The sequence below is a fragment of the Bubalus kerabau genome, chromosome 11, assembly GCF_029407905.1.
Source record: "Bubalus kerabau isolate K-KA32 ecotype Philippines breed swamp buffalo chromosome 11, PCC_UOA_SB_1v2, whole genome shotgun sequence".
NCBI classification, from domain to species: domain Eukaryota; kingdom Metazoa; phylum Chordata; class Mammalia; order Artiodactyla; family Bovidae; genus Bubalus; species Bubalus kerabau.
Genome location: NC_073634.1, coordinates 94,239,617 through 94,249,494, shown reverse-complemented (window position 1 = coordinate 94,249,494; position 9,878 = coordinate 94,239,617). Strand labels below are relative to the sequence as shown.

The window sequence follows — 9,878 nt, the reverse complement described above, 5'->3', positions numbered from 1 at the left end:
AGGACTGTTTCACTATATCTTTGACTTTAAAGATACACATCATCTCACTTGACAAGAGCTGACTCAGCACACATTCTTATGGATTGAACATTATCTCAAGAAAAGTAGTCTCTGTATGTGTGCCAACATATGTACATAAATATATATATACAAATGTGTATGTACATATACATGTATATGTACAAATACACATGTAATTTAAGCCTGAGCAAGTCAATCTTGAGGAAAGTAATTTTTCTATGTTAGGCCATTTAGTTATTTATTCGACAAACAGTTAATGAGCAATTTTTGGTTTTTGTTCGGTCTCTAAGTCGTGTTCAACTCTTTGTGACCCCAGGGACTGCAGCATGCCAGACTTTCCTGTCCTTCACTAACTCCTGGCATTTATTCAAACTCATGGCCATTGAGTTGGTGATGCCATCCAACCATTCTCATCCTCTGTTTCCCCTTCTCCTTATTAACGAGCAATAAATACTTATCAATGAACAATAATATTATTGCTTATTAATGAGCAATAATTGCAGGAAATACCTTAAGTGGAAGAGATAAAAAGGATGCCTGTGAACTGTGGATTCAAAAGAATATAGTAAAGATATTCATACTATCCCTACCAACTTCTCTCACGTGAGCTTTGCAGACTCATCTATCAAACCCTAAAGGACATTGAATTTCTAACACGATCAAACCCAAGGTGACCAGACCATAACCTAATGAGACTGAAGCTTTTATTGCATTTGCTGCTGCCCCCTCCCAGTAACTGAATTTGCCTATTGGTGATTTTTTCTATTCTTTGTGCTTCGTTTGAGTGGTTCCTCTCCTGAATTCTGTAACCATCAGGCACTGCCCACTCCTCTGTCCATCCAAACTGACCACATTGCCCTTTCTCCTCAGCCTCTTTCCTTTCCACAGAGACCCCTTGTTTCTACAGACTTGGTCTCCCACATGGGGACCCAGAATTCTTACAACTCCTCCTCTATATCTGCTCCATCACCAAGTATTAAGGCAAGCCCGGCTACCCTCCCTCTCTTCCCATTACCCCATCATAGGTTATCATTTCACCATCATTAGCCTCCACATTTTCATCGTGTTTAGCTTCTACTTCTCCCATTTTTCCTTTTTCATCCTTCGTATGTACTCCCACTAGAAAAACCTTCTAATACATATTTTCAGGGTTAATCCTTGCTCAGCATCTTTCAGATCTGTTTCCCCTGGCCCAGAAAGCAACGTGTGCAGACTCTCAGAGGCAGCGGGACCATGCACGACCTGGCTCCATGCTCTCTCTCAGCCCCATCTTTGTGTCCTTCTCGTCAAGAGCAATAGCCCTGTGATCACGACTGACCTGTCTCAATGCCTGGTCATTATTGCTCTCCTTGTATGACTCACATTCTTTGATTAAGGGCAAAGTTTGTTGAATTGATCTTTCAAGCTCTAGGAGATGGTATGCTGTCTGGTTTAATAATGTCTGTTTTAAAGGAGGAAATCAATGACTAAAAAGGAATGAAACACATTCCTTGTGATCAACAGTGAGCATTTAAAAATTGTGACATTTGCTCTTTAGGGATGATGCCTTGGGCTGAAGCTTACGATGAAGCAGCCTTCCTCAGCTTTATCATGATTGACAGCTGTGGGCTAGATAATTCTCTTCTGTAGGGGGCAGTCCTGGGGGCTGTTGCACCCTTGGCCTCTGTCCACCTCCTGCCAGTACCACCCCATCATTTCAGTTGTGACAACCAAATATGTCTCCAGGGTCCTCTGAGGTATAAGAACAACCCCAGTTGAGAACCAGCCCAATAAAACTGCCCATAACCTATTCATCTCAATATCACTAACTGAATAATAAAATAATAACAGAAACAATAGTCACATATATTGAATTTGGAAGGAAAGTCAGGTACTGCACTAAATAATTTTCTTAGTGTAATATTCACCACAGCTCCAAAATTTAGTTTCTGTTGTTGTCCCTGTTTTATAGACAAGAAAGCTAAAGTGAAGTTCAGTAAAGACACAAGCCCTGTCTGAGGCAGAGCGAATTCTGGTCTCAGACAGTACGCGTCTAGGCCTTGGCTGTACTCTTAGCTCACCTTAGTACCAGCAATATTTTTAGTTGTAAAGAAAAAAAAATGACACTGCAGAATTCCAATCTTCAAACTTCAGTTCATGTCAAATATAGCATCAATCTTATGGCTAAAAAAATACATTTAAAACAAGAATTGTTCATTGTTGTTCAGTCACTAAGTCGTGTCTAACTTTTTGCAATCCCATGGACTGCAGCACACCAGGCTTCCCTGTCCTTCATTGTCTCCTGGAGTTTGCTCAAACTCATGTCCATTGAGTCGGTCATACCATCCAACCATCTCATCCTCTGTCATTCCCTTCTCCTCCCACCGTCAATCTTTCCCTGCATCAGGGTCTTTTCCAGCAAATCAGTTCTTCACATCAGGTGGCCAAACTATTGGAGCTTGAGGCTTAAGTTAGAGATATTTTGAAGGTAAGGATGGCTACCTATTTCAGTTTTCAGTGAATGATTAGATAACAATATTAAGGGTTCATATATAACATTGGCACTAGAGACCAGCTTTTTTATCTTACTGAAATTTTTCCCAACATTCTCATACCAGAGGGTATAATGTAAATGAGAGAGCAGAGCTATGAAATTCTGAAGTCATTAGATATTCATCTCAAGTGTTCCTGCTCATCTGTTTTACTGTATCTCTTTTTATTAATATATCAGTAATGTTTGTGACTGAATAGTAATAGTTCTATTAGCTAAGAAAAACATGAAGCCATTAATATGTTTTCCTCAAAGATTTTACAAGTGCAGCTGCCAGAACTTGTGCTTATGATAATAACATGAGTAAAAATCTAATTTGGAGCAAAAACAATACTGATAATTATTCGAGTTTCTCTTCAAAATCTCAAATCTTCATAAACACATATCTGATCATTAATCACTCAACTGTCTTAATTCTCTTGAGGGTAATAGACCTTTTGATTCAGTTTGGAGATTTTTACAACTAAATAGTTTTAAAATTCTCTATGCACATGCTTTGTTATAATGTGATCTTGATGTTTTTCAAATAAGAAAGATTCCATTAAAATGCAATATACATTAACAGTTTTATACAAAATGGAAGAAATATCACTAAGAACTGACCACTAAATAAGCCTGTTGATGCATGGTTGTCTAGTCCTGGACTTATACACAGGCACCATCTAGAAATTTACAGTGTAAACTTGAATTTCACTTTATCTTTTTTAGCTTCAGTTTTGCATCTGTGTTTAAAAGAATGGTGGGCAGAGTCTTAGCGACTGTACCACCAGTGAAGCCCTCTGCCTCTGTCTTCAGGTGGTCCTCTCTCCTCTTCTTATAAGGAGGACATAGCAGAGGTAAAGAATCTGCCTGCTAATGCAGGTGATGCAAGAGACACAGGTTTGATCCTTGGTTTGGGAAGATCCCCTGGAGGAGGAAATGGCAACCCACCTCAGTATTCTTGCCTGGAAAATCACATGGACAGAAGAGCCTGGGGGGGCGGGGGAGGGCTACAGTCGGTGGCATAGCAAAGGGTCAGGCGTGACTGAGAAACTGAGCACAGAAACAAAACAAAGGCTCCAAAAACTCAGATTGGATACAGATAAACAAGGCTTTGTCAAACTCTCCTGAACCCAAGTGCCTGATACTTGAAACTGTAAATGATATATCCCTTTCTGGTTTTTGTTTTCAACTGCTGCTTAGCCATCCCCCCTTTTTTTTGTCTTATCAAATGCCCTGAGTTCCTAGAACATTGGCATGCCATGCATTATGATTCTATGTCTTTGCTGACATTCTTTCTCCGCTGTTTGTGACATCCTGCCAGCTTCTAACCTGACTGTGTGGAAGAACTGCTGTTTATCCTTCAAGACTTCACTTGCTCTCTCAGTTATAAATGCTTGTGACCCTTAGTTTTGTATCCAGAGTGAGATGTTGAAAGATATCAACAATGGCTGTCTCCCCTTTCACTTGGGGGTCTCCTGAGGTCAAAGGGAATTTTTAATCATCTTGTTATTTCCAATATAGATCACACATAATACCTAATACTTTCGAGTTGAATAGCAGTGTTTAACTGAATTGAACTGAACTGAATGAAAATGAAATGAAATGGATTGACAGTGTCCTACTTTCACAGAGCAGCTGGAAGGATAAAATAATCCATAGGTATTTAAATACTGACTCAATCTCATATAATCTGCAGGGTCTTGGTCAGATTACATATCTTTGCCTTAAAGTTTACATCTGTAAAAAGGAAATAATCATAATAACCTATCACGGCATTCTTAAAGGATCAAATGAGAATAAGTTGAACAAAATGCACAGTCAGCTCCTGGGACATCGCAGATTGTCACTATCTAAGGACCAAAGTCATGAATCTAGCAGAGAGATGGCATAACTTGCTCTGGATTTGGTTTTCCTTTCTGTGTTATCACTAGTATATTTTTAGGCAATGATCTAAATGTGTATCTTTAAATGGGATATAACATAGCACCATTAAAAATAATTTGCAAATATACATTAATGCCCCTTGACATTAAAAAAAAAAACTATTCAAGTTGTCATTTAATTCTTTTTAATTGTCACAAACATCTTTTAAGCTAATTTGAAAAACTTTCTTGTTGGCAAACTCTGGGATATAATAAAACAGTGATACATCTCCTGTTTTCAACTTTGACATGTGAAGAGTTTGGAAGTTATCACTCCCATCCTCACAATAAAATAAAAGCTGAACAAACTGAAAATCAATAACTTTTCTTGGACCCTTTGGAGAACTGAGGTTTCAGGGTAAGCTGCCAGTCTGAAATCTGGAGGGACAGGTGAACAGATCATCACAGCCAAGATCAGCCCACCTGGAGCAGAAGTTGCTGGAGCCATAAGCTGTAGGAACACGTAATAGTAATTTCTATGAACTGCTGAGGGCTCAGTTGGATAAACATGAGGGTAAGAGCCTATGGGGGAGCTGCTATTGTGGGGGGTCCCTACACTTCATGGGTTTTACCTACAGGAACTTTGCCAGTTTCTCCTGGGTAGGACCAGAGAATGGCCCAGTCCTGGCTCTAGGCCAGGGAAACAGAGGATTCTCCATAATGAAGACCTACTCACCAGGGAAAAACTTTATCAGAGACTCTCCCATCTGGGAAGGGGCATGTCACCAATTCCAGACCCTTCTAGATTTCCCCTTTCAGCTAACCTAGGGGAGGAGGGACCTAAGAAACATCTTTGAAGACCACAGCCCAGGGACTCAGTCACACTAAAACTCTGAAATATAATCATGAGGTTTTCAAGTGTGTAGGGTCAAAGAACACGTCCCCTCTCTGGAGCCTTAAAACCACAACAGCTGGGCTCCAACGTAATAACTGAATGTTAGCTGAAAAAGTTGCAAAACTAGTGACTTTGAAGCCTTGGCACCTACAGATACAGCAGACATTAAAACATACCCAGCTCCAATTCAGATTAGCAAAACCTCACATTGAAAGTCTATTTACCTCAGTTTCTATTACTAGATGTAGCGTGTTTACTTTAGAACAACAGTAACAAAAAATGCAGGTCATGGTGAAAATACAAAGAAAAGCAGTCTGAAGAGACAAGACAAGCATCAGCATTTGTCTTCAATTTTAGAATTATCCCATAGGGAATTTAAAATAGCTGTCATTAATATTGGCTCCCCAGGTGGCTCAGTGGTAAAGAGCCTGCCTGCCAATGCAGGAGATGCAAGAAACATGGGTTTGATTCCTGGGTCTGGAAGATCCCCTGAGGAGGGCATGGCAACCCACTCTAGTATTCTTGCCTGGAAAATCCTATGGACAGAGGAGCCTCGTGGCTACAGCCCATGGGGCCACGAAGAGTTGGGATATGATGGAGTACACAGTGTATCATTAATCATTAATATACAAAGGGCTCAATATAAAAAAAAATGAGAAAAGATGGCAATGTAACCGTAGAAATAGAAATTCTAAGAAAAACTCAAGAGGACATGCTACAAATAAATAATGCTGTAGTAGAAATGAAGAATGTTTTTGATGGCTTTAACAATGGCAACCCAGTCCAGTACTCTTGCCTGGAAAATCCCATGGGCAGAGGAGCCTGGTGGGCTGCAGTCCATGGGGTCGCTAAGAGTCGGACATGATTGAGCGACTTCACTTTCATTTTTCATTTTCATGCATTGGAGAAGGAAATGGCAACCCACTCCGGTGTTCTTGCCTGGAGAATCCCAGGGATGGCGGAGCCTGGTGGGCTGCTGTCTATGGGGTCACACAGAGTCGGACACGACTGAAGTGACTTAGCAGCAGCAGGACATATCTAAGCAAAAACAATGTATCAGTGAGTTTGAAAGGAATCAATAGAGCCATGTCAAAATGCAGAGAAAGAGGCATTTAAAACTAGTTCCTCATATTTCCCCTCCTAGTTTCATTGAGCACTTGATACAATTCAATTCTATTAATTCTCTTAGCAACAGAAGCAGAGGGTACACTTTTCTAACTCAGTGTATGAAGCCAGAATAACCTTAATAGTAATAACAAAACCAGATAAAGACACTGCAAGGAAGAAGAACAACATAACAATATATTCCATGAACTTTGATGCAAAAATCCTCAACAAAATATTGGTTAGTTACATCTAACAATATAGAAAAAGAGTACACTATTACAAAGTGGAAGTTATACCAGGTATGCAAAGTTAATTATCTGTGTTTCTCACTAGTCAGTTTGTATTCTTGGTTTCTCAGTTATTTCTTTTAACTTTAACAATAACAACAACAACAACAAATCTATGACAATCTCATAATTAGATACTTATTTTTCCACAGCTGAGGCAAATCCAGTGCTGCTAAGTTCCCCTGCTTATCATTTTAGACATGCCATCAAGAAAATTAGAGGAGAAATTGAGGGAACACGGAATCTTATCATGAGGATGCTTTGCCCAAATCTATTCTTCATGGTTTCACAATTGTTATGTTTTCCATAAAATCAATCTCCATGTAGACCGTTATGGTGAATTTCACAACGACTAATACAATTACCCCCAAATGGAGAGAGGGAGCACTGTGAGAAAGTGTGATCTTAGTGAAGAAAGAGTTATCTGGGGGGTCGTACCAATTTCCAGTCTTTTCAAGGAGCTTGGAGTGAAGCATGTGTTAGAGGTGAGAATTATATTGAGGAGTCTTCATTAGCAGCTGTTTTTGATCAGGGATTTAGAAGTTAGCACCTGTAACAAAGTGAGAATTGAATTTGGAATGGATTACCTACCTTGAGTAGAAGTGTTGTTGGGTGGAGCTTAAAGCATTTGCTGAGAGGTCTGGAGGAAAGCCCCTGGAAGGGCCGTCCTTCTAGCTGGACAGCCCCGGGGCATTGAGCTTGTCACCTTTCTGTTGTATAAGCTTGAGCTGACACTTTACACCTCTGAAGCCTAAACCCCCATTAGCCAATGGTAGTTATAACACTGACCTGGCAAAACAGATGGAAAAAAGTCAATCTAATAAGAATATAAGGCATCGAACAGTCTCTAATGCATAGGAAAAACATTGAAGTTACTCAAACACTCCCTATAAAAGTTTCCTATTTCAGCTCACTGCAATAAACACTTCTTGAAATATCTAGAGCCCTAAAAAGTTATTCCAGAAAATATGGCTTGTACTCCTATTGTAGATAATCTTCTATTATTACCTTAAAATGACTGTGTTTTTTAAAAAATTATTTTTAATTGGAAGATAATTGCTTTATAATATTGTCTTTGCTTCTGCCATAATTAAAAAACTCAGGGTAATTGGAGCACAGATGGTAACCATAGTCCTCTCTGAGTTCAAACACATGAATTTAATAAAATATTAATAACAGAGTCTTTATGGATTACGCAGAAAACCAAGTCAAGGAGATGCCCATAGCATAAAAGAAGGAAGGGCCCAGATAGCAGGTGAGGAGCAACCGCGGCACTTGACCAGGTCAAGGAAAGAAAGAGAAGACTAAAAGGAAGAAGACGTATAAAACCACAAGATGCTGGGATGGATTCTACCTGAAAGGAAGGTTTAGAGTCTCTTTTTTGTTATTTTGGGCTAGCTGAGAATGGGAATTCTTCGGAGACATGTTCAATCTCTGCTGTTAAGGAGATGAAAGTCCAGCAGGGAGATAGATAATGGATAATGACCACTAAACTGAATCTGTTCACATGCAGTAGTGAGCACAGGCCCCCGAGTGCCATGGCACTCCAGAGGGGATGGACGGTGGCGGAAGACGGTGAGAGAGGGGAACAGAACTGAGGTCCCGGACTGGGGCGCTCCAGTGAGACAAGCCCTAGTTTAGCCTCACGAAGACCTTTACTGTCCGACTGTTCCAGTCTGAAAATGCTGGTCTAATTGTCTTCTTCGGCATAGAGGGTGGAATTCACCTCCAGTCGATATGAAAGCCCACCAGAATTTAACTCCCCAGAGGCAGAGAGTCATTCTGGTTTACACGTATACAGTGTGCAGCACACAGGCTTGCACGCTGTAGGAACTTAAAAGATGTTTGCTGTTGTTGAATAGAGAACCCTATCAAAGATGAGCTATGGTAAACTGGGAGGCTCGAGTTTCCCCCCAAGGACCATTCAGCCTTAACTCCAGGAGGCCAGTGCAATGTAGGAAAAGCACAAATGTTGATGGAGGGCCCACTGTCCATTGGAAATTTGCTTAAATTTGGCTTAACCGCACCTCAACGGACTGTTGATAAAATGCTGACTTAGCATTTCTGCGAGGCCCTGTTTCCCTACTGAGAAACAGAAGCCAGGTGAGAAGTCTGGCCCACGTTTAGGTCTGCACAGTGGCACGTACATGACACATGCATACATACTTCTGTGCATGTACGCACACATACCAGCTGGAGTATCCATGTATCTGGGATATTTGTTCACGTGCCTGGGCCGGTGGATGAAGTTGGAGGCATGTGTCACTAAGTTTTTCTAAGCTCTGGCTGCTTGTGGGCCACTTTAATAATAAACCATGATAACTTGAATAATAGCTTCACCAGGAAGGCCTCTGCTTGTAACATATTTTACCTGCTATCACATAAAACGAGTAACATATTCCCACCAAGAACTGTTAGGGTGCCAGGGATCCCATTTTGCTCAAGGATTCTTCTCTAAGAGTTTTCTGCCCATTTTCCCCCTGGATGCAAGGTGCCCACAAGGTCACTTGGTCTCTGTCTCACCAGGGCCATGTGGCCACCTCCCTCTACCAAAGGGCTGAAATAGGGACCAGATGGGTCTATTTTAGCAGCTGTGGACCTCTTCGCAGTTATTGATGAGGCAAAGTGACACTGAGTATATTAGAGAATTAAATTTTTTAAGAACTTATTCAATTAGAGATCTTTATGCAAATATTTTTGACTCTTTGACCCTAATAAGATAAGAATAGCTATTTTAACCCTATAAACTAGATGCCAAGAAAACTGTTGACACCACATGTTTACAAATACAAAAAGTTAAAAGAAGTTTATACTTACATTGATTAATTTTGTCTTAAATATATGCTAGGATGGATACTCTTAAACTCAATTTCCCAGACTGCATTTCCATACAACACAGCAAGTCATTTCTATTTTCTTTCCATTGTGCTTTTACTGAAGTGCAAATAAAGTTGACTATTAAAGAAATACCATATGTATTTTAAAGAGAAGGTTTACTATATTTATATTTTAATGCAAAGCCAATTTATAAAATATAGATATATAATAGAAATCATTTTCCCAAGTTTACTTTTTGAAGAAAATTTTACTGATTTGTGTCTGCCAAGAAGTTTTTATTGTTTTATTGACTTTTAAACAAGTATAGTTTATTTTCTGTTATTTCAAATGTATGCTTTTTCTGAAGCTTTTTTTTT

General features: G+C 39.8%; 1 long non-coding RNA gene across 1 annotated transcript; it reads right to left on the bottom strand.

Moving 5' to 3' along the window:
• Positions 1 to 4,601: 4,601 nt before the first annotated feature.
• LOC129622563 (uncharacterized) lies at positions 4,602 to 7,192 on the bottom strand. The gene is made up of 3 exons (XR_008700064.1): positions 7,123 to 7,192; positions 6,216 to 6,328; positions 4,602 to 4,906 (listed from the first exon to the last, which is right to left on the bottom strand). It is a non-coding gene; the product is annotated as an uncharacterized LOC129622563 (long non-coding RNA).
• Positions 7,193 to 9,878: the final 2,686 nt, after the last annotated feature.